This window comes from Mustela nivalis, assembly GCF_964662115.1.
Source record: "Mustela nivalis genome assembly, chromosome: 14".
NCBI classification, from domain to species: domain Eukaryota; kingdom Metazoa; phylum Chordata; class Mammalia; order Carnivora; family Mustelidae; genus Mustela; species Mustela nivalis.
Genome location: NC_139033.1, coordinates 32910389 through 32938360, shown reverse-complemented (window position 1 = coordinate 32938360; position 27972 = coordinate 32910389). Strand labels below are relative to the sequence as shown.

Here is a 27972-nt window from a genome sequence, read left to right as displayed (position 1 = left end):
CAGCTCCAACTTGATCCATGTAAAAGGAGGTCTCAGCCAGCCTCTCGCCAAAAGAAATTGCTAACTGGGAAGCAGCGCCACCTGGTGGGGGAACAAGGACAATGCAAGCCAGCAGATGGTCTTTCCCACTGACCTAATTTAGAGAAAACTGAACGTAAGACAGAAAACATTTGAGATTGTAAGCCTGTGCCCCAAACCTTAAAGAACGCAGGAAGCTGGCCATAAAAGTAATTTGAGCAATCTCCTCTTTCAGTCATCACATTCAAAGTTTATTATAAACCTTTGAAACACATTGATGGTGCCTGATGGTTTCCTCTGCACTTTGTCCCCGTGCTTCTCGGTCAGCACTCTGGGGAGGGTGTAGGATCTTCCTCCTTCCCATCTCACAGATTGGGAACTCGAGGTTCAAATGGAGTGAGTGCCACAGACACACCGATGGTGAAGACCAGGCTTCAGATTCGTGCTTTACCTCCCGTGCCGCTGCCTGCCCTCACAGGTGCGTCTCTGCAGAGAGACCCATGGTCTTAACGGCCCTGGGGTCTCTGGGTTTCTGAGAGAGGATAGGGCCGGGATCCTGGTAGGTCCGAACATCTCTTTTCTGTGTCTCATTGAGGGACTTGAAGATGTGGGATGAGGGAAACTTTGCAAAGATCGGAAACCCCGGGACTTTAGGAACTAGCTTCTAAGCATTTGCCTATCTCAGGTACATTCAGGGAGCAGCAACTCTCACCAACATCCGGGGTTTTAAACATGCGCAAATATCCTGTTGGAGCTCCGAGTTTTTCATTGTCCTCAGGGGTCTTGATAAATTGAGCAGTATGTGAATATTCCATTAGCTATAAACTTACAGACCTTCAGAAATGGGCGAGATAAAGTAGCAGGGCAAGCAGAAGAGACAGGTAACCACTGGTTGTCGGAAGCTCCAACATGTAGATGGTCCCAGGCACTCCCTCTACCAGCTGCCATCAGTCACAAACAATCCAAAGGCCAGGAGTGACGGCAGCAAGATCACCTCCAGGCAGGAATAGTGACGGGTCACACCCACCCCGAAAGCCTTCCTAAATGCTAAGAATGCTACCACGTTACCTAACAGTTGCCCAGTGCTCATTCTTGCCAGCACATCAGGGTTCAGTCAGGTTTGTCACAGGGTCACTCCGTTGTGTACTGGATGCTTAAATCACATGAACGTGGGGAAGAGCTGACACCCTTCATGATTCCACACCACACCACCACCCAGCCACAGTACACCTATTTACTTATGTGTCTATATACAGGCGTGTTTACAGGATGGAGGAAAGAGTTCACTCTGTAAGACAGTTACAAGGATCTCATTGGCAAAATATAGAGAGCACTCAATGTCTGATACGTAGTAGGTGCTCAAGAAATTCATTGTGGTAGCTGATACCTTGAGGCCAAGATACCCTTAGCTCATTTCAGCATCCAGCAACTCTCTGAAGTAGGTGCTTTGCCCCGTTTTAACAGTTGGGGAAGTGGCACAAAGGCTAACCATGCAGGACACAGAGCAATTCATGACGCACTGGAGTGGAACCCGTGGATCTTCCCACTGGGCTCCTCCGCCTCTTTGTGCCCACGTCCCAGGACTTTTGCAGGCATGGCTGTGTGATGGTACAGATCTTCCTGTGTTGCAGGCCAGCGGGACTCACGGGCGGGCTCGGCCTTAAACTCCGTCATCTTGAACAACTGGCCCTTCCAACCTTTCTTTTTCTTACCCGAAAGCTGAGTGCTTGCTTGGGAAAAGGTAGTAGAAATTGGACTAGTCTCAATATTCTGACTTAAAGCTTGCTTTTTCACTTTAACAGGTTTCTTGAAGGTTTAGAGTTCTTTGCCTTCACCTTTACTTTTGGTTTAACGGACATGAAGTCCTTGTTGGGTGTGGTCAGGAACACAAACCCCAGCCGTGGCCCTGAATTGATGGGAGGGGAGAATGTTTTCCAGGTCCTGGGGGGGCGGAGAGCCCTCAGAGCCGACCTCACGGGAGTTGACCGCTAGATGGCGGCATAAACAGTTCTGGCTGCAAGGGATCTCGGGGGAGCGTCCTTTCTGTTCCTCCTCACCCCTGTCCAGCCGTTGTTCCGTTCTTCTCGGCTTGTAGTGATAAGTTTTCATTTGCGAGGCCTTTCGGTCAAAAAAAAAAAAAAAAAAAAATCAAGCTCTTCCACGAGTTTATGGTTGAAAAAGAGTAACTCTTCATGACACGTGACAGTTACATGAAATTCAAATTTCAATGTCTCCCAATAAAGCTCATGGGAACACAGCCACTCATTTATGTATTATTACGGTAGCTTTTGTCCTAGGACAGCTAAGTTGAACAGTTAGGACAGAGCTTGAAATAGCGACAGTCTGCGTCTTTATGGAAGAAGCTTGCTGACCCCTGACAGAGATCAGCCTCATCTAAATAAAGATGCACCTTCCAGTGTCTTTGAAGTTCCAGTGTGTGAGTGTAGGAATTTGTGGTCCCTCTTCTTGGTGCTCTGTTTCCTTGGCACAAAAACAGCATCTGATGGGGAGGCCTGTGCACAGTTCAGCAGCCACTCGGCAAACATCCCTTGGCTGGGACCTCAGAGTGTGGCAAGGGGTTCTCACTCGCGCCTGACCTGGTGACCAGCCCTGGGATCACAGGGAGGGTGGAGAGGTGACCTCGGCCTGCCCACAACTGGGGAAGGGTTTTCAAAGGCCACAACATTTTCACGGGGCCTGGAAGCAGGAGGTCGGATGTTCCTTAGCGAAGGGGTGAGACAGGGCGAAGAAAACCTCGGCGCAGCTGAACCACTGCGGGGGAGCGTGTTGGGCCGGGGCGAAGGCAGGTGGGGCTCGCCAGAGCTGGGGCAGCGGCGGTGAAAGAGGGGGAGCCCCGGGGAGGCGGGGAGGCAGGAGGAGAAGCAGGCGGGCAAGGCAGTCACGAGTTCGTCTGCTCATCCGTGAGTTTGTGGCACTTGAGTGACATGTGCCAGTCCAGTGTTTGTCTCCAAGTGTGGCCTTGGATCCCCTGCCGCATCATCCGATAAACAGGTTCCCGGACTCGCCCCGACCCAAACTCAGATCTACAGAACGCAGTACCCAAGTTCGGTCGGGGGGTGAGTGGGAGCAAAGCGGCGCCATCAAAGCAGGTTGACAGGAGAACTCGAAGATGAAGATCGAGGGTGTGCCCCGAGGAGCAAAAAAATACTCCCCCGATTCCCCCCCCCCCCCGGGAAGAATCGGCCCTCAGTGGCCCACGCCGACGGGGTCCGGAGTCGCGGCCGAGGAGCGTGGCCGTGGGGGTGGCCGGGGACCGTGGCAGGCGCGGGCCGGGGAACGGACAGGGAAAGGGACCGAGGGCCTCTCCCCCTCGGCGACACGGGCGCCAGGCTTGCCTGGAGCTGCTGCTGGGAACTTAGGGAGCCGACGGGCCGGGGAAACCGCGTCCCCGGGTCGGCCGGGGGGTGTGCAGCGTGGTCGCGGGCCGCTTCTGAGCCATGGGGAGCGGGGGGCGCAGAGAGGACCTTCCCTGCGCGGCCGGGGTTGGCTCCAGCCGGCACCAGCCTGAGCCTGAGCGCGAGCGCCGTCCGCGGCCGGCAGGGGGCGCTGTCGTGACTGCGAGCCCGGTCCTGGGCGGCCGCCGCCTCCCGCCCCAGGCTCGGTCCCGGGGACCCCCACCTGCCCCACAAGTCACCACTCAACCTCACTCCAGCCAGGGACGGAAGAGTCCCCGGGCCACCGCAGGAGCAGCGAGGCCTCCAGGGAAGCCACCTCTGATCCGCACCGGCGGATTTATGGAGCCAGAGAAAGGTGAGTGGTCGAACTTTGCCTTCACCTTGCTCAGCAGAGCAGCAGGAATTCGATTTCTGGGGCAAGGCTGAAACCACTAGGCAAGCACTTTCCGAGAGTTTCAGAAGGATCTGTTTACTAACAGATACGTGATGTTATAGCTTTGTTTTAAAGCGGTTCCTGCACAGCGTTTTGAACTCAGTCGAATTGCTAATTTTTTTTTTTTTTTTTTTTTTTTTTTTTTTTTTTTTAAGGCAGTGTGTCCTAGTGATGGGCACGCACCTGTTTGAATCCCAAGACGGCCTGGGAGCTGGAGCCTCTCTCTGAGCGAGCTCCCTTACCCGTAGGTACAGACAACAGGTGTCACGGGGCACTGTGCGGGTTAATACGTTTAAGGCCACTGCCCGCCATAGCATATAGGGAGCTCTAACACATCCTTCCATTTCCTTCAGGAATGTTTTCTTATTCAAAACCGGCCTTCCTGTGTTAGCGCCTTCCAAAATTGGGAATGCCTCTTTTCTGTGGATTCAATTGCGTTGTGTTAGCTATTTCTATTCCATAAAATTGTAATCATCCTATGCGTGCATTTTATATCTTTCCTTTTTCTAATGGATGAGCCAATAGTGATACTTTAATTACTAAAGTTCATGGCAATAGAGTTCATGGCTGTGTTGTACATCCTGTGGGTTTTGACAAAGGTGTGACATGCATCGACCGTCTTTTTTGTTTTGTTTTGGTTTGGTTTTTGAGAGAGAGAAAGAGGGCAAGCACAAGTCTGAGGCAGAGGGAGAGGGTGAAGCAGGCTCCCCACTGAGCAGGGACCCTGATGTGGTTTTCTATCCCAGGACCCTGGGATCATGACCTGAGCCAACTGCAGGAGCCTAACTGACTGAGCCACCCAGGCGCCCCCGACCAGTGTAGCATCCTATAGAACAGTTCCTTAAAAATCCTCTGTGCTCTGCCTCTTCATCCTTCCCTCCCACCCTCAGTAACCACTGATCATTGTATTATCTCCATGGTTGTGCCTTTTCCAGAATATCGTATAGTTGGAATCATACAGAATGATTAGCAGAAGGTTCTCAGTAATTATGGAGACTGAATGATTGGCTTCGTTCACTAAAGTAAGTTGCATTTTTGGTCCCTTCATGCCTTTTCATGAAATAATAACTCTTTTCTTTTTTTGCCGAACAATCCAGTGTCTGGATGGGCCACAATTTATATATCCGCACACCTGCTGAAGCATATCGTGGTTGCTCTCAGGATTTGGCAATTATGAATAAAACTGCCCTAAACATCCACAGGCAAGTTTTGTGTGCATGTCCGTTTTCAACTTCTGGAAAAATGCCAAGGAGCATAATCACTGAACCACACGGTAAGATGTGTTTCGTTTTATAAGAAACTGCCAACCTGGCATCCATTTTGTCTGGCTTCCATTTTGCATCCCCACCTGTATATTGCGGGAGTTCCTGTTGCTCCACATCCTCGCCGGCGTTTGGTGCTATCAGTCACTCTAGTCTGCCCACAGCGGTGTGTTACGTATGAACCTGCAGATGCCTAATGAGCTGTGATGGGGAGCAGCCTTTCACAGGCTTGCTTGTCATCTTTTTTGGTAGGTGTCTGTTCAGGACTTCTGCTGATTTTTAAACACTGGGTGGTTTGCCTTCTTCTGTTGAGTTTTAAGAGTTCTGTGTATGTCTTGGGTATGAATCCTTCATCAGATAGGAGCTTTGAAAAGATTTTCTCCTTGTCTTTTGATTCTGTGAGTGCTTCATTCCTTCTGCTGCAATGAAATGGAAACGTGGGAATGTTAGGAGACGGAAACCAGTCAGAGGGTTTCACTCTGTCGTCATTCTCGTCAGAGGCAACACAGAACAGTTGCCCTCGGCACCTCCTTAAACAGTCAGCAGTGTGCCAGGAGTGGACTCCTTGGTGGTGGCAAATCTCTTGACCTGGAGCTGACACCGATCATCTGGCAGCAGGGATAGACCCTGGGGGCTCTCAAGTCCCTTCCTTGTAGGGACAACCAGGCACTTTCAAGGGGCTGGGCCACCGCCAACCCCATTTATTACTTGCCCGGAAGACAGACACTGCAGGCCAACAGTGACATCCCCTCATAACTTCTTCCACCTTATTTGGGATACAAAGGCCAAGTTCCTCCCCCATTCATTTCTGGAGACTTGCGTTGTAAAAGAAGAAGTAAATCAGTTTTAAAACGCAGGCGCCAGGCCGGGTTTGCAGGTGCTGCCTGTCCCTCCGTGGTGCAGATGGAACTCCTTTCTGGAACACAAACGCACAGACCTTCACAGGGCCTTGATAGAAGAAAAGACCATAGGCTAGACCATTAATGCCATCCGTTTCCCACAGGATGGAAAATCTGTGCTTGGCACTGGAAAGGAAGTTCAGCTCCAGAGAGGGGCTTTTCCTGTGGGTCTCCAGAACCCTCCTCCCACTCTACCCTCCTCACAGCATGTTGATGTGACGTCCTGATGCTTCACAACACCAAAGGGTCTGTTCAGTGTTAAGACAGACATGTTTTCCATATGGCTATATGGAAAAACATGGCAAAGCGAAAGTGAGCTTCTCTACAGTGGGTATGGCCCGGGTGAAAATAAATCATTGTGCCTGCTGAGCTGGTGCGAAATCCTGTTCCCCCTAAATCAGACTTTCTACCTGAGGGAAAGGGAAAGCCGGAGGTGTGTTTGCTCTGGCTAATGTGGCAGTAATTCCTGGTTGCACACGAAGTTGGAAGGGTCCGGTGCCAGACAAGGAGCGCCGTGGGTCATGGCGCTTCTCCCAGTGTCACCCAAGGGCCATCTGGGGGCCCGTGACATGCAGACTCCAGGGCACAGCCTGGCCCAACTAGGAGAGACCCAAGCAGGGGCATCTCAGAAGTTCCCAGGCTGCTCAGAGGTCCATTGACTTTGAACATCAAGTTAAAAGCACAAAGTTTACAAACCTGGAAACCTGGATTTAGACGCCCTGTCCTCATTCTTCAGAATAGCAAAGTCTCTTCTCTGAAGTTCAGTATTACTGGAATATTAACTAATTCAGTAATAACTGTGGGCCTGCAGTGACATCCCCTCATGACTCCTTTAACCTTATTTGGGACACAAAAGACTGAGTTCCTCAACAGTGTATTTTTAAATATATGTGCAGTAAAAGAAGAAGTAAGCCAGGTTTTCAGCTCAGGCCTCAAATGGTAGTTGCTGTAGCTGACTGATTTTGGACAAATATTTAAGTACTTTAATTCTCATCTGCAAATGGGTATAATGGTCCCAGGACCCACACAGCCATGGAATATACCGAAGCTAGAGTGTTTGAGACCCACACCAAAACACAGCAGAGTGTCTCTGAAGACAGGAAACAGGGGTTCAGAAAGTACACAATGTCTCCCGCTTCTGCTGCTGTGTTTTATTTCACATGAAATAATAATAATGACTAGCTTTAAGGCTTTATCATGTACTAGGTATTTGCCTAAGCACTCCATGCATTATTTAATTCTGAAACAATCCTATGAAATAGGTTATACTCACAATGCCCATTTTATAGATGCAGAAACTGAGGAAGGAACGTGAAGCAGCTTGCTTATGACTGCATAGCTAGTAAGTTGCTAAGTCAGGATTGGAACATGGGACCTCAGAGCCTGTAGTTCCTCCGTCTCTTTGGGCCTCCAGCCCTTAAAGACCCAATAATAAGCTGGAAGAGGAAAATTGAAGTCTGTTTTCTGAGAAACAGTGAAAATTTAATTCCTCTTTAGCAGTCATATGGTAAGAAGGTCCAGATAAAATTATTCTGGTGCCTAAGGCAAAGCAAAAAGTTTCCTCTGGTGAGATTTATATATAGCACCTGTTCTGAGATGCTTACAGTTTAAACCTGAAATGTCCAATTTGGTAGCCATTAGCCACAGGCATTATTTAAGTTTAAATTTTAATTCATCAGTGGAATATGAGAGTCCAGATATAGGCCCACACATGTATCAAAAACTGATTTTCTTCTTTTTTTTTTTTTTAAGGATGTATATATTTATTTATTTGACAGAGAGAGAAAGAGAGAGCACAAGTGGGCAGAGCAGTAGGCAGAGGGAGAGGAAGAAGCGGGCTCTCTGCTAACCAGGGAGCCGGATGCAGGACTTGATCCCTGGACCTGGGATCATGACCTGAGCTGAAAGCACCGGCTTAACCCACTGAGCCACCCAGGTGCCCCCAAAACTGATTTTCCATAAGGGTACAAGGTGATTCAGTGGACAAAGGATAGTCGTTTCAACAAATGGTGTTGAAACAATTGGAAAAAAATGAATAATCCCCACCTTGCTCCAGATACCAAATAGTACATTTAATGGTCCATTTAACTCAAATTGGACCATACATCTAAATGTAGAGACAAAAACTATAAAATTTATAGTAGAAAACATAGGGGGGAAAAACCTTTGTGACTTTGGGCTAGGCAAAGATTTCTTAGGTGCCACACTGAAAACACAATCCATAAGAAACAATAAATTAATAAATTGGGTTTCATCGAATTCAAACTCTGCTCTTTGAAAAACACTCAGAAAATGAAAAGACAAGTCATCAACTGGGAGAAGATATTTGCACATCATGTATTTGATAAGGTAAGGGACTTGCATCTAGAATATGTAAAGAACCCTCAAAACTCAGTACCAAAAAAAATATTACAAAATGGGCAAAAGATATGAACACTTTACTTAAGAAGATATACCAATATCAAACCCATGAAAAGATGTTCACCATCATTAGGCAGCAGGAAGACTAAAATTAAAATGGCAATGAGGGGCGCCTATGTAGCTCAGTGGGTTAAAGCCTCTGCCTTCAGCTCAGGTCATGATCTCAGGGTCCTGGGATCGAGTTCCGCATCACTCTCTGCTCAGCAGGGATCCTGCTTCCCTTCTTCTCTCTGCCTGCCTCTCTGCCTACTTGTGATATCTGTCTGCAAATAAATAAATAAAAACTTAAAAAAAAAAAACACACAACAATGAGACAAACCCATTAGAATGACTAAAGTGAAACGGCTGACCATACCAGTTGTTGGCTGGTTTGTAGAGGAACAGGCAGGAGTGGACAATGGTACAAGCACTTGGGAGAAGTTTGTCTGTTTCTAGCAAGGTAAACAAAACACCTACTCTGATCCAGCCGTTCTGCTTTTAGGAATTTACCCCAGAGAAGTGAAAGTGTTGGTCTTTATGAAGATCAGTGCAAGAACGCTCATAGCAGCTTTATTTGTTCATAGCCAAAAAATGGAAACCACCCAAGTACCCATCAACAGGTGAAATTACGTCTCCAAACCATGGAATATTCTTCAGCAATAAAATGAAACAAACAGACAACATGGATGGATCTCAAAATAATTTTGCTGAGTAAAAGAAGCCAAACCAAAAAAAAAAAAAAGAAAAGAAAAGAAAGAAAGAGTACAGGGGCGCCTGGATGGCTCAGTGGGTTAAAGCATCTGCCTTCGGCTCAGGTCATGATCCCAGGGTCCTGGGATCGAGCCCCACATCAAGTGCTGTGCTCAGTGGGGGGCCTGCTTCCCCCTTTCTCTCTGCCTGCCTCTCTGCCTTCTTGTGATCTCTCTGTCAAATAAATAAAATCTTAAAAAAAAGAGAGAGAGAGAGAGAGTACAGACTGGAGAAGGCAGATCAGTGGTTGCCTGAGTGTGGGAGGCAAGGATGGAGGGATACAAATGGGCATGAGGAAATTTCTGGACCTGACAGGTTTATTTGTTGTCTAGATTGTGGTAATGGTATCCCGGTATATGTCAAATCATCCATCTTAACACTTGATATGCTGTTCACAGGTGCTTTTTATACCTCAAAATAGCTGTTAAACATTTTAAATGTTTAAATAAAATTTAAAATTCAGTCGCACTAGCCACACCAGCGCTCAGTAGTTGGCCGCCATATTGGATGAGAACATTCATGGCAGAAAGTTGTATTGAATAGGCTGGCACAGACACAGCGTCTCCCGTTCCAGGCTGACAGGAAGTTCTAATAAAAACGAACGTTTCTTCTGGCCCCAGAGCCCGCTGCCCCTGTTGTCTATGTAGGAAAATGGACGACACAGGGAAGGGACATTGTCAAGCAGGCGTCTGCCGTCAGGACAGACCATTAGAAAGGGGCCAGGTGGCAGGTGCTGCTGAGGTTAGGGAAGCGGGGAGGTCCTGACTCTGAGCTCTGAGGTGGGGGAAACCTTCGGCTAAATGAATTGAGAGGAGGAATGAGGGGCGCAGAGGCAGCAAATGGTAGAATTGTAGAAAGTTCCATCTCCTCTAGCCGTCTGTGGTTTCAAACTGGATGAGGGAAATAAGAGTGAGACGGGAAGGGTCCAGGTCTCAACAGAATTAGAAAAAAACAAAAAACTGGAGCCAGGAGAACCCAGGTGTCCTGATGCTGGAAATCTAGGTGTTGATGATTAGGAAAATAAGTAGAAATTATAATTGTGCGGCTGATGTTAAGCATGCTTGTTTCTTCAGTTGTACCCATGGAGAGCACAGTTTCTAGTTGCGTTCCTCGAACTTGGTGTACCCCTAAGTAATCTCCCTGTTGAGTGTGGCCTGGGGAAGCCACAGCCCCTCTGAGAATGATGTTTTGAAGTGGTGGAATCAGGCACATAGACTTACAAAGAAAACCGAAGGTGCTGAGCAGGGTTTTGCGCCCAGAGACCTGCCATCCCCCACCAGGAGTGGGGCAATGAGACCACTCGCTGGCTGAGTCGGGTTCATTGATTTGGAAATTCTCACCCTGATTCCAGAATTCAATGGAACAAAGAGTTTGGCTTCCCTAGAAATCGGGCCTTTTTGGAGAAGGAGTTGAGGGGACAGAGGACTCCTGCTGTCCCCAAGTCTGGTGGTGACTTGTGACCAAATCCAGCCTCCGACTGCTTCTCCGTAAATGAGCAAGCTTGAAAATATGCACTTGACAAAAATAGGTTGGGGCGCAGGCCCCAGTGTGGCCCTGGGATGAGACCCTCACGTGGAAGCCGGGATGGAAGGTCATGCGGTTTGAGGGCGCAGGGGCCGCCCGGGGTCGCATCTCCTGGCTCCAAGGAGGTTCTTGGGACCCGCGAGGGGGGGCGGTTTGTGACATCGTCACGTCCTCGGGAAGGAATCCCCCACCCCGCCCAGGCTCTCCAAGCCATTTTTAGAAACCAGAGAGCCGCCCAGAGGAGGCCGCCGGGGAGTGTCGTGGTGCGGGACGGAGGATGCTGACTCCAGAAACTGCTGAGACCGCCGCAGGCTGTCGTCCCTGCTGTCCCTGCAGGAGGCGTGGGGACCCCGGGAGGAGGAGCCAGCCCCGCCCGCCGCCCGCCCCGTCGAGCCCACGAGCACCCCGCGGCCCGGCAGGAGCGAGTCCCCGCGGCGCCCCGCAGCCGGGCCTCCCCGCTGCCTGCGCCCCCGCGCCGTCTCCCCTGCGCGCCTGGAAGAAGGCGAGGAAGGGTCCTGGCCCGGGGCTGGGGACGCAGCCTCCCCAGACGGGCAGGCAGCCCCGCAAGGTCCGGAAATCTTCCCTTTCGGATGTCTTCCTCCTTCGCCGCCGCCCAGGATCCTACGCCCCTGTGCCTCGGGTTTGCGGCCTCCGCGTTTGCGTCCATCCTGGGTGGGGAAGGGAGACTGGCCCTGGGGGCGTCTGCGGGACGAGCCGGGTCTGTCCACATAAGCACTCGGTAAATGTGGGAGGAATGCAGCGAGGAGCCACCCCCCGCCCCCCGCCCGCACCCCTCCCTCGCCCCCCGCATCCCCGCGGGTCCCTCCGGGTCTTCCTGGAATCGAGCAGCGACGATCCTCCGAGCGGACAGGGCAGGACCGCAGCCCAGACGCGAAGAAGTCGGGCGGGCTTCACACCCCTGCATCTGCCCTTGAGACGAGGAAAGGCCCTTCAAAGCCATCGGCTTCCTGCGAACAACGGACGGAAAGCGGGAAAACACAAAGCAAATGTAAATGGCCTCATGTATCTATTTTTAAAATGATCCATCGAAAACATGGAGACATGTTCAAAAACATTAAAAACAAAAACAACAAAAAAAGGGTAAACCGGTTAAACATCCCTGGTCTCCGGGCCCCAGTCTCCGTTCTCTCCCCAGGGATAACCGCAGTTGCTGCGACGGTGCCCGCGGCGGCCCCTTCCCTCCGCCTCCCCGCGGGGCTGCCCCGCGCTCCTCCGGCCCGGGCGGCGCCCCCTGCAGGGCTTAGTGCTTTATGGTTCCTCCGCCTGGAAACCCCGCCGCGCCCCGCACGGTGCTCTCTTTTCTTTTTTGGGAAGGGGGTATTTTATTTGATGTTTATTGCAGTACAACCTTCGTATAAGAAAGTGCACACATTTTAGAGTGTGCAGCCCAGGGAGCTTTTACACAATCCTGTACGTATATATTCCCCCAGGGAGAGAAAACAGACGCCGGCTCTCCAGAAGGCTCCCTCAGGCTTTGAGCCAGGATCCTCCCGGAGCTAACCGTTGTTCTGACGTCATCGCCACAGACTCCTCTAGTCTGTTCACGTGAGTGACGTAATGTCCTTTTGTGTCTCCAGCACTTCCTGCGGGGGCTCATTCCCATCTTCCAGATCTCGGCCCAGATGTCTCCTCCTCCCTGCCTCTTCCTTTCCATAGCATCACCCTGTCCGTTTCCCCCCCCCCCCCCCCGCCCCAGAACACTTCGTTTGAAATTTGTTTGTTTACTTGTTTACAGCTTTTCTCCCCAACTGGAAGGTAAGTGTCCTCTTCTACTCCCTGCTGTGTCCTGAACCCGCAGCCCGGGGTCTAGCATATGCATACGATCAACAGATATTTATGCAATGAATGAATATGTGTATAAATGAAAGAAAGAAATGCCCCAGGTATCCATTTGTATGGTCCTGAATCTAGAACGAATTATAGTTGGTCCAAATGCTGGCCTCTGCTGGAGGCGTCTGTGCTTCTTGTCACAAAGACAATATTCAGCAGATTCAAATGTGAAGACAGAAATACTGTCTTTGTTCCAGTCTGCCTGGAAGCAGAAAGTGGGCAAATCCTCACTCCCTCTAGCAGGATTGCTTTCTTCTCCAAGACTGGGCTTTCCCTCTATGCTGTTGAATCAATGTTTTAGAAAACAACTCCACTTGCGCTACCTAAAAAGACTCTCAACAGTGGTAATCTCTCCTGGAGGGAGCGAGGATACTGTGTTTTAAAACTTGCTTTGTATTTTGCCATGTTTTAAAAATAAGCATGTAATAACTTTTTCAAAGAATTTTAATGGTGGTAAAACACTTAACATGAAACTTACCATCTTCGCCAATCTGCAAGGGTACATGCAGTTCGCTGGGCCACCAACCTCCCAACTGTTTCAACTTGGAAAGCTGAAATTCTGTAGCCTCTAAACCGCAACTCCCCCTTCCCCTTTCCCCTCAACCCCTTATACTTTCTGTCTCCATGAATTTGAGCTTCCCTAAGGAGAATCTGTAATGGAGCATTCGACATTTGTCGTAGTGGCTGGCTTATTTTATTGAGCATAAGGTCTTCAAGGGCCATCCATGTAGCATGTCGGAGTTTACTTCCTTTTCAAGGCTGAATAATATTCCGTTGTATGTACCCCTCATTTTGTTTATCCATTACTCCTCGGTGGACCCTTGGGTTGCTTCCACCTTTGGTGATTGTGGCTAATCCTACTGTTATTAGCAGTGTTATGCTAATGCTCTTTGAGGCCCAGTATATATCCGAAGTGGAATTGCTAGATCGTGGGATAGTTCTGGTTTTAGTTTTTTGAGGAACTGCTGTGCTGTTTTCCGCCACATCTGCATCATTTCACATTCCCACCAGTGGGGCATCAGCCTTCTGATTTCTCCAGATTCTCCCAAATGCTTGATATTTTCTGGGTTCTGGAGAACAGCCGTCCTGACAGGTCTCGGGTGATAACTCGTGGTGGTTTTGGTTTAGAATTTCCCTGATGACAAATGGTGTTGAGAGCATCTTTTCATGTGCTTGTTGGCCATTTGCACATCTTCTTTGGAGAATGCTTGTTCAAGTCCTGTGCCCATTTTTAATCAGTTTATTTGTTTTTGTTGTTGTTGAATTTTGAGCAAGTACTACTTTTAACATCAGAAAAGAATTTTGTATTATAAAGAAAGAGGGAGAAGGGGGCACCTGGGTGGCTCAGTCGGTTAAGCATCTGCCTTCGGCTCAGGTCATGATCTCAGGGTCCTGGGATGGAGCTCCTTGTCCGGGCTCCCTGCTCGGTAGGGAATCTGCTTCTCCTTCTCCTTCTGCCTCCTCCCCCTGCTCATGTTCTCTCTCTCTCAAATAAATAAATGAAAATCTCTAAAAAGAAAAAGAAAGAGAGAAAGAGAGAGGGGGAGGGCGGGCATACAGAAGGCCAGCCAAGAGAGTCCAATGGTTAAAAGCTTGGGCTCTGAAATTAGAACATTCAGTCACTGTAATTACTGAGTACCTTCTGTGTAAGTCAGGGTAAGCCAACTAACACAGAACCCTAAAAGCTCAGTGACCCGATGCTCTAAAAGTCTTACTCTGAGTCCAGCGTGGTCTCAGGTGAAGCGGTAGAAAGGACTCATGTTACAAGGGTCAGAAGGTCGTTCTGGGACTTTGTGTCACGCAGTCACTTAGGGACTTAGGTTGTTTCCATCCCAAGGCACTGATGTCCACGAGATGTGGCCTCCCCGGTCACCATGGGAGGGGATAAAAGGGAGGATTACACAAGGGTAATTTTTTACGGACCATTCTTGGCCTGTATTACATTAACTTAAGCTGGTCAGCCCCACCCACTACCAAGGAGACTGGGAAACTTGCTTTTCCAGTGACCCTACAAGGAAAGGATATTGCACTGTCTCTGCCACAGTCCATCCCTTTAGTCATCAAACCATCTCATTCTTCCCACACATGGAAACGCTCATCCCCTTCCTTTGGGAGACAACCCAAACTCGCACCCAGGATCTCTAGTCATGTACATTCTTCTCCCTCAAGACCATATGTCGCTCCTGTGTGCTGGTGACCAGTGAATTAAGGGGGGGAAGTTGTCTGTCCCACTCCCCACACCCAACACACAGTGGCAAAGTAGAAACAACAAAATTCCCATGGAGAAGAGGGAAGGCACGGTAGCCCCTGGCCCAGAGAAGTGATAGACTCCTTCCTGTAAGACAGGCTTTGGGAGGGTTCCCTGCCCTGGCAAGGGGAGGAGTCCCCCATTCCATTCTGGTGTGACCTCTGAAGGGCACGCCCTGCCCGTTTTTCTCCATGAGCTCATCTTCACCTTGAAGGAGCTTCTCCCGGTTCAGTCTCTCTGCTGACGATAACTGAAGCAGTCTTTAGGAAGGCGGCCCTTCTCCTTGACGACATCCAGTTCTTGGAGCTTTCCTTCCGCTTGCTTATGGAACCCAAAGGGTTGCTTCATGTCTGCCGTTTGCAGGGTGACTTCATGATTTCTCTGGTAGTAATTCTCCCAGGAAGCTGGTGGCCTTAGTGAGTTAGGGAGAACTCTGTGAGGGGCAGGCCCACTAGAAACCCACGCACAGATGTGGACAGACCAGTCAGATGTAGTAGCCTGGCCTGAGGGGAGTGTTCTGGGCTGGAGGGGGACACTGGGGAGCCGTCACCATGCCGCTGGCCTTTATTAGCAGTGTGGACGGAGAAGAGGTCCAAAACCGAGCCCTCAGTCACTTCAGTGGCCAGAGGAGGGGGGTGGCACCAACTAGGAGATGAAGGATGCGGCTGCGGGTGACAGTGGAAAAGTCTGGGAAGACAAGTGAAGAACATGCCTCAAGGAGGGTGTGCAGACCGGTCACTAAGATGAGGACCGAGGCTTGACACTGATGACCTCCTCAAGGTCACTGGTGACTCTGGCAAGGGCAGTTTCCACAGAGGAGCAGATGAGAGTCTGAGTGGAGTAGCTTCAGTCAACAAGGGGAGGAGAAAAGTGAGTGACCGTGACCATGAACGGAATCGTCTTGCCGTGAAGGCGAGCAAGGGCAGCTGGCCCTTGTCCCCCAAGAGAGGGCACAGGGTATGACACAGATGCTGGGGGACAGAGCAGCGGGAAATGAAATCTACAGAAATGACATGTGTCGCCTGAAATTGGAACCCAATGAGCAGCTGAGAGGGCGGCTGAAGAGACGCACGGGGTCTGCGGAGAGCGAAGCAAGCAGGCGGGGCCGGGGAAGGGCGGGTGTGCTGGGCAGCAGGAAGGGTCCCGCATGTCCAGGTCCTGCATTTAAGGAAAGACTGGCCCATGGGGCGGGCATCCGTCTCCATCGGGGCCACCACATGAGCAGGGACATGGAGCGGGCACAGGGTTTGATGGAACAGAAGCCAGGGTTTTGCTACCATTGGCGCTCCTGGTTCTTGGGTGTTCGGGTTTGGACTGGAGCCCCCCGCCTGCGGTCCTGGGCCTCCCTCCCGGACCGAGAGACTTCTCAAGCTCTGTAACTGCACGCACCTGTCCCTCACCATAAACCTTTCTGTACTCTTGGTTCTGTTTCTCGGGAGACCCCTAGAACCAGGCATGGAGGGGCAGGAAGAAGGGGAGAAGGATGGGGGGTAGCAGGCTCGGGGAGGGGGGAGGGGGTGCTGGAAGAGCGTGGGGAGCACCTGGCCCGCACGGAGGTCAGCTGGGAGCCTCGGCCGCAGCACTGCCCTCACGACCGCCCCCCTCCAGCGGGCTTGGTTTGCACGCGGAGGGAAAGAGAACATTCAGGAGAGAGGATGCCCGCGTAGGAAGCGGGGGAACCGGGAGAGAGCGGGAGATGGGGTCGCGGAAGGGACGCGCAAAGCCACGGAAGGCGTCATGCCCCAGGGGAAGGGCTTCGGGTCTCGGGTATTTAGTGGACACAATTGTCCTTCCTCAAAAAGGATAAGAAACACCCAGGGTCACAAGGCAACTCAGTGACAGAGACGGGACACGTTCCCGATGCTGGAGCCTGGACTCCCCTCGATGTTCTACACTTCTTGGTGGGAAACACTGGAGTTGCTTGTCTACCTCCTATTCGAGAAAACTCCAAGACTCCGATCACCTTTCCTTTCCTATAAGGAGACCCCTATCTCAGTGGTTTAAACCCTTCTGGCCTCCCAGGTCCCTCCCATGCACCTGTCCACAGGCTATCACCAGCTGTTTCGGGGGTTGTGGACTTTCTGAAACCCATCCGAAGGGCCCCGGTCACTACCTCCAACCCTCTGGCCTCCTCGGCCTCATGGAGGTGGAGCTGAGGCGAGCAGGAAGTGGGTCCTGAAACAGAATGGCACGGTGGTCCTGATGTGCCCCCGTTAGCCATGCCCCGTGTTTAAGGGCCAGGGGACCAAGCTGTCATTTCTGTACCTCGCTACCTGGGCAGAAACCTCCCTGCCTGGACACCAGGACGGAGAAGAAGGCATCTGGGCGGAGATGCAGGGAGTGGCCTCCTCAGCGGCCAGTGGGGTGGGCAGCGAGCAGCTCTGAGCCTCCCGGCGCTCGGAAACGGACAGCCCGCCGCACCCCGGCAGCGCTAAGTAGGTCACCTGGGCTCCCCGGGAGCCCTTTGGCGGTGTGTGCTCTGCCAGCAGGTCAGCCCTGCCTGGGAAGCTTCCAGGGGCTCCTCTCTTGAGAACACCCAACACAGCCCCAGCCCGGTGGCGGTGTGGCTAGAAAGTACACGTCCTCTTCCCTGTGCCCCAAACCCCACAGGGAGTTCCTCCCGTGGATGCCTTGTGCTCTTTTCCAGGCTCCAAATTAACAATCATCTCCAACTGGAAACCAGACTTCTGGCTGGGAGCAGAAAGCACAGCTGTCCTGATGGACCAGGGCTCGGAAGCAGTGACCCTCGAGAGACAGCGGGCTTTAGCTGACAGGAACCTGCCATGTCATAGAACGCTCTGGAGGTCTGAAGAGGTTGACACAGATACCCCTGGGAATTAGCAGGACCTTGAATAAGCTTGTCGGCCAAACATGCCTTGTTTTCTAGGCCCCCAGGAGTACCTGGCTTTTTCTGCCTTCTCGTTTGATGCTAAAGAAACCAGCCATTATTTCACGCTGGAAAGGAAACATTCCACTTGCCTTCTCCTCCTCCTCTCCTGCCCCCTTTTTGCTGAGAATATGAAGACTCTCCAAACAGTCATCACAGTAAAAGCAGTCCTTAATCTCCCTAACGATAACAAGAATAAGGAACATCAAAGTAAGCAGCTATCTTAGTCATTAGGGTATTAAACTGTACTCGGCCTGGATATGCTGAGAAACCAGGACTCTCGTGTTTTGATGACGATACCAAAGCCTAATTTCTAGGCAGCTGCTAGATCACCAGATTCCGAGCACCCATGTGGAATATTATCATTTCCCAGACCAGCAGGGCCCATGTCTCTGCTCTAGTAAGAGTCTTAGGTTACTTTAAAAAAATTCATTATTAGGATACCCGTGACAGGTGAGAACTGGTGTGGGTCACTGTCTGGACCTGAGGGCTCTGCGCGCTGGCCAGCAGGGCCCTGCTCCCTGGGCACCCCTGCTTCTCCCTGGACACCCTCTGCTGGGTGCTTCTCTGTCCCCCGCCAGCTTCGTCTACCTGCTCACAGACCTGCTCCCTCCAGACCTCCACACCTCAAGTCTCTGATTCCCCTTCATCACCGACCGCCTCTTAGCTCTGATATCCAAGAGCGAAGCGGAATGGCCATCCCATCTGCTAAGGCAGTCCTTGGGTAGGGCCCCTTCGGTTCTGATCTGCTGTGGAGAGTGTCTTAGAGAGTCCAACACTGGATAAAAGCAGGCACAGCTTGCTTCTCCTAGGGAAGGTGAGCATCTAAAAGACCACATAACACGTCTCCCAGGGCAGAATTTCCAATGCACGCTTTCCTCATCCAAAGCCATGGCTAGTTATGGCCCCAGGAGCAGTAGGGCAGGGCCGGCTCTGAAACTACTTGCTCATCACGGAGTCACTTCTGCCCCTGGTTATGGCGATGCTCCTTCTAGATATTTTTCTCCATTCTGCAGTCCACTTACTAGCTGGTTACTGTAGGCACAGCTGCTATTTCAAAGGACACCGGCAAGAAAGGACTCATTGCCCGGGCAGAGAGCCTCCTTCTGCGCTTACCTCCTGGACCCACACGTTCCAGCGATGGCCGGGGCAGCCGCATCACAGCGACCTGTCCCCAGTCTGGCACTGAGTCTGCAGACACCATCCTCACCTCCTGGTGTTGGACCTCCGCCCTTAGATTAACCACCTCACTCCGCACTGCAGTGACTTCTAGCTGCTTCCACGTGGCTTCTGGAGCTTCTGCGTGCTGGACGCTTATGCAGCGTTTCAGCCGGTCCTACATCCCAGGAGAAACTACCCAGCTTCCCGGCTCTGTTCTCAGTGCTCAGGATTAACTGAGGGATCAAGAATCCTTGCAGCGCTTGTTTGAGTGAGACGTGCCCCCTTTTTATTAGGCTGGGGGTTTTTATGATGCTGTGGGCCCCACAGAACCTCCATTTCCCGCTCTGGGGCCTTCGGGCCGATAGAGGAGGGATTTTGGATTTCCATGGGTTCGGGTCACCACATCCTTTGGAATGTGTGTTTTCCACAGCAGCTCTCAGCAGCTACAGTTGGGCCCAAAAGACCACAGTCTCAAAGCCTCGGTGCCTACTGATCCCCGTGGGGCAGGCCTCCCCGTGCTGGTGGCCGGCAGGGGGCGGGGGAGCAGGAGAGCCTCACATTTGAGCGCTTTTCCTCCTGGATCTGATTTTGACCTTGTTGCCTGACTGGAGGCTGGATGGCTTCGACACAGAAGTGGTGGGTGGGGCGGGCACTGTGAGCACACGCTGCGGACTATCATTATGTCGTATGAAATCCAGCGACCGTTTAAAAATAAACTCAGGCCGCCAGTGGGTTCGCATCTCCATACCCAGTGCCACCCCCGTGGAGGGCCCCAACTGGGATCTCCTGGGAGCCTCCAAATTATCCCCGGGTCTGGTCTTCAGATTCCTCACCTTACCACTGGGGAAACCGAGGCAGAGAACATTTAAGTGGTTTGCTTAGGGTAACAGGGCAAGAACAAAGCAGGAGGGCCTTCAGTTTGATGTGACAAAGTGTCATTCTCGGGAGGAGGTGTGTCCGTGAGGGGTGTTTCTCAGGAAACGGAGGACGAGCTCCCGTCAAGGCTTAAGAAGGTCCCCCTACTTCATGCCTCCGGGCGTCCAGGCTGCCCGTCTTGGCTCCCTCGTTATCTGACCTAGGGATTCACTTTGCCTGCAGTGTGCGCCTCCCACACTGTCCTGCGGGGACCCAGGGAATGATTAACTCCCAGGCCTGGCCGTCCCTCTGTCCTGAACACTTTGCATGCTGTCCGTCTTTCTCCTCTGGAGATCAAACTCTCTATCCCTTTCTTGGCTTTCCTTTGATGCAGGCTTTTCTGGCTGGAAGGATGTGCTTGTCAGTCACTGTTCTAAGGACCCACGAAGGTCATTTCGGTCCAGGCTTCTGGAAAAACGGCGACTTTGGAGGAAGGCAACCCAGCCACCGCCCCTTCCTCCACTTTGTTTCCGTGTTTACATCATCTCTTTGCAGCAGTTCTGTCCTCTGTATGAAAAGACGAGCCCTTATTTTGACAGCTGGGCAGTGTCTTTGATATGGGAGATGTCACTTGGAGAAAAGGGGGGGATGACAGCAGATGGGCAGCAGCTGGTCCGCACGGCGGTGGCCCCCGAGCCCAGCTGCGGGCGGCTCTGGCGGGACCAGGGAGGGGGGTGCGCTGGTGTCTGTTTGGGGTTTTGCCAGGTTCCCAGGGCTGCAGCCACCAGGCTCTGATTTGCTAGAACCAGGAGCTCCCCACGGCGGGAAGAGGGAAAGAGAAGGAGCGGAGTGAGAGGGGAGGGCAAGTCAGGAGAGGAGCCGGAGCCGACCCCGAAGCAAAGGTCCTGAGGTGGGGAGAGAAACCTGGGAGGAGCGAGGGCGATGGGGTGGGCTGGGTGGGGGCGCGGGGCGCGGGGGGCCTAATTGCCTGGACTTGGGCTTTGTCCGAGTCTGTTCAGGCCGTTATGACAAAATACCACCGACTGGGTGGCTTGTAAACAACAGAAAGTTCTTTAGTTTCTGGCGGCTGCGTGTCCAGGATGAGGCGCCCACATGGTCCGTTCTGGTGGGGACTCCTCGTTGTCGTTCTAGGCCTCACGGGGAGGACGACAGGGGCGAGGGGCTCTGCGCCTCCTTTATGAGGCGCCACCCACATTCCCTGGGCCCCACCCCCACGGCCCAGGCACCCCCCAGTGGCCCCACCTCCTAACACCAGCGCTTGGTGGGGGGAGGGGAGGGTCTCCACAGGGGCTGAAAGGGGGCCTCAGTCTCTCTGTCTCCTGAGCTCTGGAAGTCGCCAGGCCTTCCTGCCGACGGGCATCACAGACGTGGCCGCCGCTTAGCCCAGGGAGCCGGAAGCCTCTAGCCGCCCCCCATGACCCCCTCCCGAGCTCTCATCAGACAGGGGAGCTGAGGGGGACAAAGCCATTTGCCAGCTGGCCAGCTCTGCGGGCTGCCTGTCCCGGAAATGAAATGTGTGGGGAGAAGAGACTTTCTAGCTCTTTCTCCGGCTCCCAAGGGCAGACAGTGAATGTCTACCCAGGTATTGCTGTTCCCTCAGGATTGTGGGGTCCACAACTGCCCAGTTCACATGTCAGTCGGGCAGCGGGACCAGCTCACCGCCAACCCTTCACTCACACACACACACACACACACACACGCACACACAGGCCCATGCACACACAAGCACCCCCTCCCTCGTCCCTCCTTCTGTTCTCAGTTTTCTGTCCTGGGTTGCTCCTTGTCACCACCAGAAGCAGGTCCTACCTGAAGGCCCACAGAGACCCGAGCTTTGTGCGGGATTTGGACTGAGCACCATTCCCAGGGCTCCTGGTCCAGACAGGAATCCCAGAGACCAGTCTGCCTATTACTGGCTGAGGTGAGCCTTTGAGTAGAGCGGGATGCGGGCACAGTAGACCCCCCCCTCCAGGGTCTGTGACAAGGACATTAGCCATTGGACCTCAAGGAGGACAGCCAGGCCCCTCCCTGGCTCCCCGCCCTTCAAACTCAGATTATCCCATGAAACCAGGGCAGCCAGGACCAACCTGGACTGTGAGGTAGAACACGAGCCCAGAGGTGTTGCTGGTGTTGCTGGAAGGCCCAGAACCTGCTTGGGTCAGCTGCTTTCTGCCTTCCAGTCTGCGGACCGGGAGCTGGGAGCTGCTGCCCCGCGGGGCTGCCTGGAGCCCTCTGTGGGACTGAGGAGGCCGCCCCTCATGCCTACCCCCATTCTGGCTGCAGCCCTTTCTGGCAGCCATTGTCCACTCTGCCGTCGTGAAAGGCTTTCATCGACGGCACACTTGGCTACTAGAAGCTGAGTACTGCAGGGAGGAATTCCAGAACTTTCTAAAGAAGGGTCTGGCCACAAAGAGACCCAGTCCTCAACTCCGTATTTTGGAGGGAAGAAAGAGCACGGGGATGGGGTGGCCACGTCTGTTTCCACAGGCTTTTGCCATTGTGTCTGTCCTATATCAGAAGTTTCCAGAATGGCTGGCACCTGCCTGTGGCCCAGCAGGGGTGGGGTGGGGTCCCAGCAGGGACTGTTGGCATCCACTCCCTCCTTTGTGCTCAGCTGGTGACCAGGGTAGCTATGTGCCTAGGGGATGAGGAGTGGCCTGCCTTGCCGGGCAAGCCCATCTGCGGAGCCCTTACCTTGTGGGTCCTCGACACCCGCTGCTCCCACGTGTTGGTGCGTCAGACATGGTCCCACGCTGGGGGAGGGAGATCCAAGGAGACGGGTGGTCCCCAGCACTCGGTGTTGCAGAGAGCTCAGGAAAGCATTTACTGAGTCTCATAACCAGGAACTCCCTGAAAGAAGCTGCAGACAACAGCAGGCTCCTTGGGGGGTCTTGGCTGAGAAAGTACGAGTCGGCAAGAGGGGGAATGGGAGGGACCCCAAAGAGGGCATTTAAAGGGGAGGAGATGTAAGTCGGGGTGTCTGGGTGGCTCAATTGGTTGAGAATCCCACTCCTGACTTTGGCGCAGGTCGTGATTCAGGGTGGTGAGATCAAGCCCCACGTTGGGCTCTGCATTCCGCTTGGAGTCTGCTGCAGATTCTCTCTCCCTCTCCCTCTGCCCTTCCCCCCACTTGTGCACATCCTCACTCTCTCTCAATCAGTTTAGAGTCTTGAAGAAAAAAAAAAGAGGAGCTTTAATTAATTTTTAAGACTGAAAAGCTCAGGAAGCACGGTATTAATAATTCGGGAACAGCACTGTTGTAAATATCCCAACAGTTCCTCGCTTCTGAGCTCTGTCACGTGACAGCTGATGTTCACATGTGTGACCTACACTGCCAGGACCGAGACCCAGCATATTCCTGAATGTGATGGGAGTGATAGGGACTGTCCTTCTGCCTCTGCCAAGAAAGTATCCTAAAACCGTGGAGTGACTTTATTACAGAGACAACACTGAATTGCCTGTAATTTGTCAAAATATGGTAATAAACCAAAGACCGTTCCTTTAATAGTAACACATTACTTGAATCGTGCCTTGCGAGAACATAACCCGGTAAGAAACTCAGTGAGATGAAACCGTGATGGTTCAAACAACACCCTCGTATACCCAAGCTTAAAAAAAAAAAAAAAACAAAACAGTGCAAGCAACTTAGAGAAAAAAAACGAATAAACACAAAATAGCTATTTGTTGCACAAAAACTCTCTCCGGGTATGTATTGATAACACACATCAGTTTACAAAGCTGTACTCAGGATGTACATACAAACTCATGTTCTTTTCTTCACTATTTCCTTTACACATTTCCATTACCAGCATAGCCTCCCAACCAATCAATATTATGGATTAATATTCCCTTATTCTTGAGTATTAGTGGTTTTCATTGTCTATTTTGTAAATCATGCTGCTATGTATTTTGTATAAAACTATTTTCATTTTGAGGTACAGCCTCCCCAAGTGAAACTATGGGGTCAAAGGGATAAAGGTTTGATACCTTGTTATGGAATCTCGGATTCCTTTTCTTCGAGAATAAACTTATTTTTAGTTCCACGGGCAATATGTAAATAACCGATTCCCTTCAGGCCGAACAGATTTTTCTTTCTCTTTTTTTCCTTCTTCCTTCTTCTTCTTCTTTTTCTTTGCATCTTCCTCCTCCTTCTCCTTCTTCTCCAGTAGTATGAAATATTGTGTAAAGAATTATTTTACATTTTTATTCCAGAACTTGAAACGAGTGGTAGATCTGGACTTCTGATGCCACCTCGGTGCTCGAGGCTCTGACACCATCCAGCCCTGGCCGGTTCCCGCGTTTTGAACGCATGTGACTGGCCAGAGGGGAGTGTGCAGCTGGCCCAGACACCGTCCCCCGCCGCCCCTGGCTCGGCACCTGGTGAAGGGGGGACCGCGGGCAGTGAGTGCTGAGCGCTCGGCAACTCGGGGGCACTGAGGACAATATGGCATTGTGAAGCCACGTGGCACCACACATCACTCCTCAAGAGCTCTCCTTACTGTCTTCGGTTCTAAGCACGGCGACACATGTCCTCAGTCGGCTACCAATCCAAACAGTTGGTCCTGTAGTCCCCTCACAGTGCACCCATTCTTTTCAAGCCCATGTGTCCTCCATTTGAATCTGGAAAATATGGTCACTACTATTTTGGTATATTGGTCTCACCCACTCTACTAGATGCAAGCCCAAGAGTAAGAACTGCATCGTAGTCGTCATCCAAACCTGTGTGGTCCCTTGCCTCCGACTTACCCTACCCTTTCATTCTAAAAGCAGTTCTGTTTGCTCTCTTGTCACTTGGAGAGCTGCTGTTCTTTGAAAATACACATTTTAAAATAGCACTCTTTTCTTTCTTGTAAGCCGTGTGTGTATGAAAATGAGTTCTGCAGCACAGAACTTTCCTTAATCTCTTATATGCAGCAATATAGAAGCTAGGGATAATAGCCTTGCCTACCAGATTAATTCTGAATACTTCACTGTGCTGATGACAACTGAGAGGCACTGGAAATCACAAATGTCACTGCTTTCACTTAGTATACAAATTAAATTTGGCACGGCCAACAAAAGGCGTTATTCAATAAATATTTTAAAGATGTACACGAAAAACACTTTTAGAAATTACACACTAGTCTAGCATACCCAGCAAATCTTATAGGGTATCCAGAGAAGAATTCTGGCAAATGCTTTGATTCTCAATTCTTCACATTCCACTGATTTTATTACCGACACCAGCGCTTAACATTTTCTTCCAGATTCCCCTGGTATAACTCTCCAGGAGCCGGACTGGCTGGGTTGACCAAGAGTCTTTGATATGCAAGGAGACCCTGGCCGTCCTCAACCTCTGACAGCTCAGAATCAAGCTTGTGCGGCACAGGTTGGGTGAGTGTGAACCAAGGGATATCTTAGCATTTATAAAATGGTGTATTTGAGCCAGCAGGGATCGTCTGTCTTTCATTGTCCACTAGGTGTTTAAATTCCCCATCACAAGACTTGAGCCACAAATCTTAGGCAGAAGAACAAGTGTACTTTGGAAGGTAAACATCATCTCTCCTGTCTGTGGGCTCCCAGGACCTAGGGTGGTATGGGATGCCTTTCACATCTTCTGACTCCATCACTCGGGGCCCCAACCCTGAGCCATCTAAGTCCAGGGGACTTTGTATTTCACAGTCCTCTGTGACCCAGAAGTCATGCTAGACTGCCATGGCTTGCCCGCTCTAGAGCTTCAGGTCACCCGGCAAGTATCTGTTTGGTTCTCCTCCCAACTTTCTGCAGGACAGGAGCTAGGCCTGATGCCAGCAGGAGGGAGCAGGCTGGAGGCTCAGCCCGTCTTAACTCTGAGACATGTCTCCAGGGGCCAAAGACAAAGCAAGATGGGAACTCCGCCAGCGTTGGAGACCAGAGGTGGGAATATGGACTCGGAGGTCCAGAGTGTCCACGAGGGGGCTGTCCACGGAGAACTCCAGTGGCCATCAGGACCAGGGAAGGGGTATGGCATGAACAAGAAAGGGCTGGGCCTAGGAACGGCAGGGAGGGCTCTGAACGGAGAGAACGGGCTTCTAGACCCGATTACATATCGGAGCAAGTAACAACAACTACGGTAAAACCGTGGTTCTGGACCCTGGGTGAAGGCAAGAGAGTCTGTGATCTAGAAAGTTCTCCTGGAGCCCCTGGCTCTGAGCGTTGTCCGCTCATCAGCATATACACTGAGCTCCTCTCACGGCGGGGCAGGGACCGGGGCCTGCGGGACCCAACAGTGTAAGGTCGGTGTGGCCCCTGCTTCTGTGGCAGAACACGTTCGGGGGTGGGGGAGGGGGTCGGCAGGAAGAGCTGGGATCCACTGGGATCCGCCGCAGCAGGAAGAGCTGGGATCCACTGGGATCCGCCGCAGCAGGAAGAGCTGGGATCCACTGGGATCCACCATCAGCAGGAAGAGCTGGGATCCACTGGGATCCGCCGCAGCAGGAAGAGCTGGGATCCACTGGGATCCGCCGCAGAAGCTGGCGTTTCTAACCAGGCCCCTGGACTCACCGCGAGCTAGGACTCCACTGCGAACCCTCCAGGTCCCAGTCCGTTTCCTGCCTTCCCCGTGTGGGGCTCAGGAACGCGAGGGACCGCGTGTGCGGCCAGAAGAGCGTCGCTGCTCCGCGGAGAGCGCTGGGGTCACGCTCCGGTGCTCCCAGTTTCACGGCGGCCGAAAGCGGGCAGCAACCCGGAGGCCCGGCCGTGGATGGGGGTACACAAAATGGGCCCCCCACACGGCGGAATATTATCCGGCCGTAAAAAGGAAGGGAATTCTGCTCCCCCCTGGATGAACCTTGAGGACGTTATGCTGATTGAAAAGAGCCGACCCTGAAAAGACTGACGACAATGCCTGATCCTACCCACTTGGGGTTCCCCGAGTCATCGAATTCCTCAGAAACAGAGGGAGGGGCGCCGGGGTGGCTCAGTGGGTTAAAGCCTCTGCCTTCGGCTCAGGTCATGATCTCAGGGTCTTCGGATCGAGTCCCGCATGGGGCTCTCTGCTCAGCAGGGAACCTGCTTCCCTCTTTCTCTCTCTGCCTGCCTCTCTGCCTACTTGTGACCTCTCTCTGTCAGATAAATAAATAAAATCATTAAAAAAGAAAGAAAGAAAAGAAAAGAAAAAAGAAACAGAAGGTAGAAAGGTGGTGGCCTGGGGCTGGGGGCGGGGCAGGGCGTGGCTGGGGGTGTGGCTGGGGGCGTGGCCGGGAGGGGCTTCCTGAGGGGAGACTTTCCGCTTTGCAAGATGAAAAAGTTTCCAAGGTCCGGCTCACAAGCACGTGAACCTCCTTAACACTACTGAGAGGTGCACTTCGAAATGGTTAAGATGGGGGATGTGATGTGTTTTCGAACCACCATAGAAAATAAGGAAGAGGGGGACAGGAAGGAAACTCGGACACATCCTGCAACGTGGATGAACTTGGCGCATCTTCTGCTAAGTGAAATAAGCCAGAGCAGGCCAAGTCCCGCTTGACTCCGTACCTGGAACGGTTAACTTCACTGAGACAGAAAGTAGGCTGGTGGTTGCCAGGGGTTGTAGGGGTGGGGTGGGGGGTGGGAAATTCGTGTTTAATGGGGACCACGTTGCAGTCTGGGCGGGGGTGGGGCAGTGGGGGCTTGAAGCAGTTCCAGAGATGGGGGTTGGTGATGGTCGCACGACAGTGGGAATGTGTTTCATGCCGCTGAACGCTACACTTAAAATGATGAAGATGGCATGTTTTATATTATGGTTCTTTTCCCACAATACATTTTTTTTTTAAAGCCCACAGTATAGTAGAAAAGCTTCCTTCAAACTCGGAATTCTTTTCCAGGCCATCTTCCCCACCTGGCACGTCAACCCCGTGAAATTTAGGAAATTCCAAAAGAATAAACTTACACGTTCTCTGGTGAAAAAGAAAACAAAACAAAACTGGCAAGAAGCAGAGCGAGGGGAAATAATTGTGTGTGCGTTGAGGGGGGGGGGGGCAGGCGCTGGCCGTTTCCACCGGCTTCCTCTGTGCCAGGGGCTCAAATGTTCTGTGCATCTCCAGCAAGTTCTCAGGTGATGCTCACGCTGCTGAGCGGGGTCCACACTTTGAGAACCGTGGGCCTCTCCAAAGCTCTTTAAAATGTCCAACCCGCAGTGGAGGAGGTCTCAAATTTTAGCAAGAAGGTTTAAGTGGAAAGTGCATTGCAATGCTGGGATCCTGAGTCCTTTAGTCACTGGCACTTTTGAAAGCTTCGCCAGCTGATTCTGAT

General features: G+C 51.9%; 1 protein-coding gene and 1 long non-coding RNA gene across 6 annotated transcripts in view; both read left to right on the top strand.

Moving 5' to 3' along the window:
* Window positions 1-6397, top strand: part of ZCCHC2 (zinc finger CCHC-type containing 2) — a 67424-nt gene extending 61027 nt beyond the window's left edge. For 3 of the 4 annotated variants that reach the window (XR_014303087.1, XR_014303088.1, XR_014303089.1), the window contains 3 exons: window positions 4-3789; window positions 4965-5140; window positions 6133-6397. The gene's annotated coding sequence lies outside the window, so the exon portion shown is untranslated. Of the gene's footprint in view, window positions 1-3; window positions 3790-4964; window positions 5378-6132 lie in introns of all 4 variants that reach the window. The other variant, XR_014303090.1, reaches the window with a different exon arrangement.
* A 13959-nt stretch (window positions 6398-20356) lies between these two features.
* Window positions 20357-26080, top strand: LOC309848183. Of its 2 annotated transcripts, XR_014302885.1 has the most exons (4): window positions 20357-20614; window positions 24969-25095; window positions 25182-25250; window positions 25489-26080. It is a non-coding gene; the product is annotated as an uncharacterized lncRNA (long non-coding RNA). The 2 variants fall into 2 exon arrangements; XR_014302886.1 differs by having other exon boundaries at window positions 25182-26080.
* The last annotated feature ends 1892 nt before the right edge of the window (window positions 26081-27972 follow it).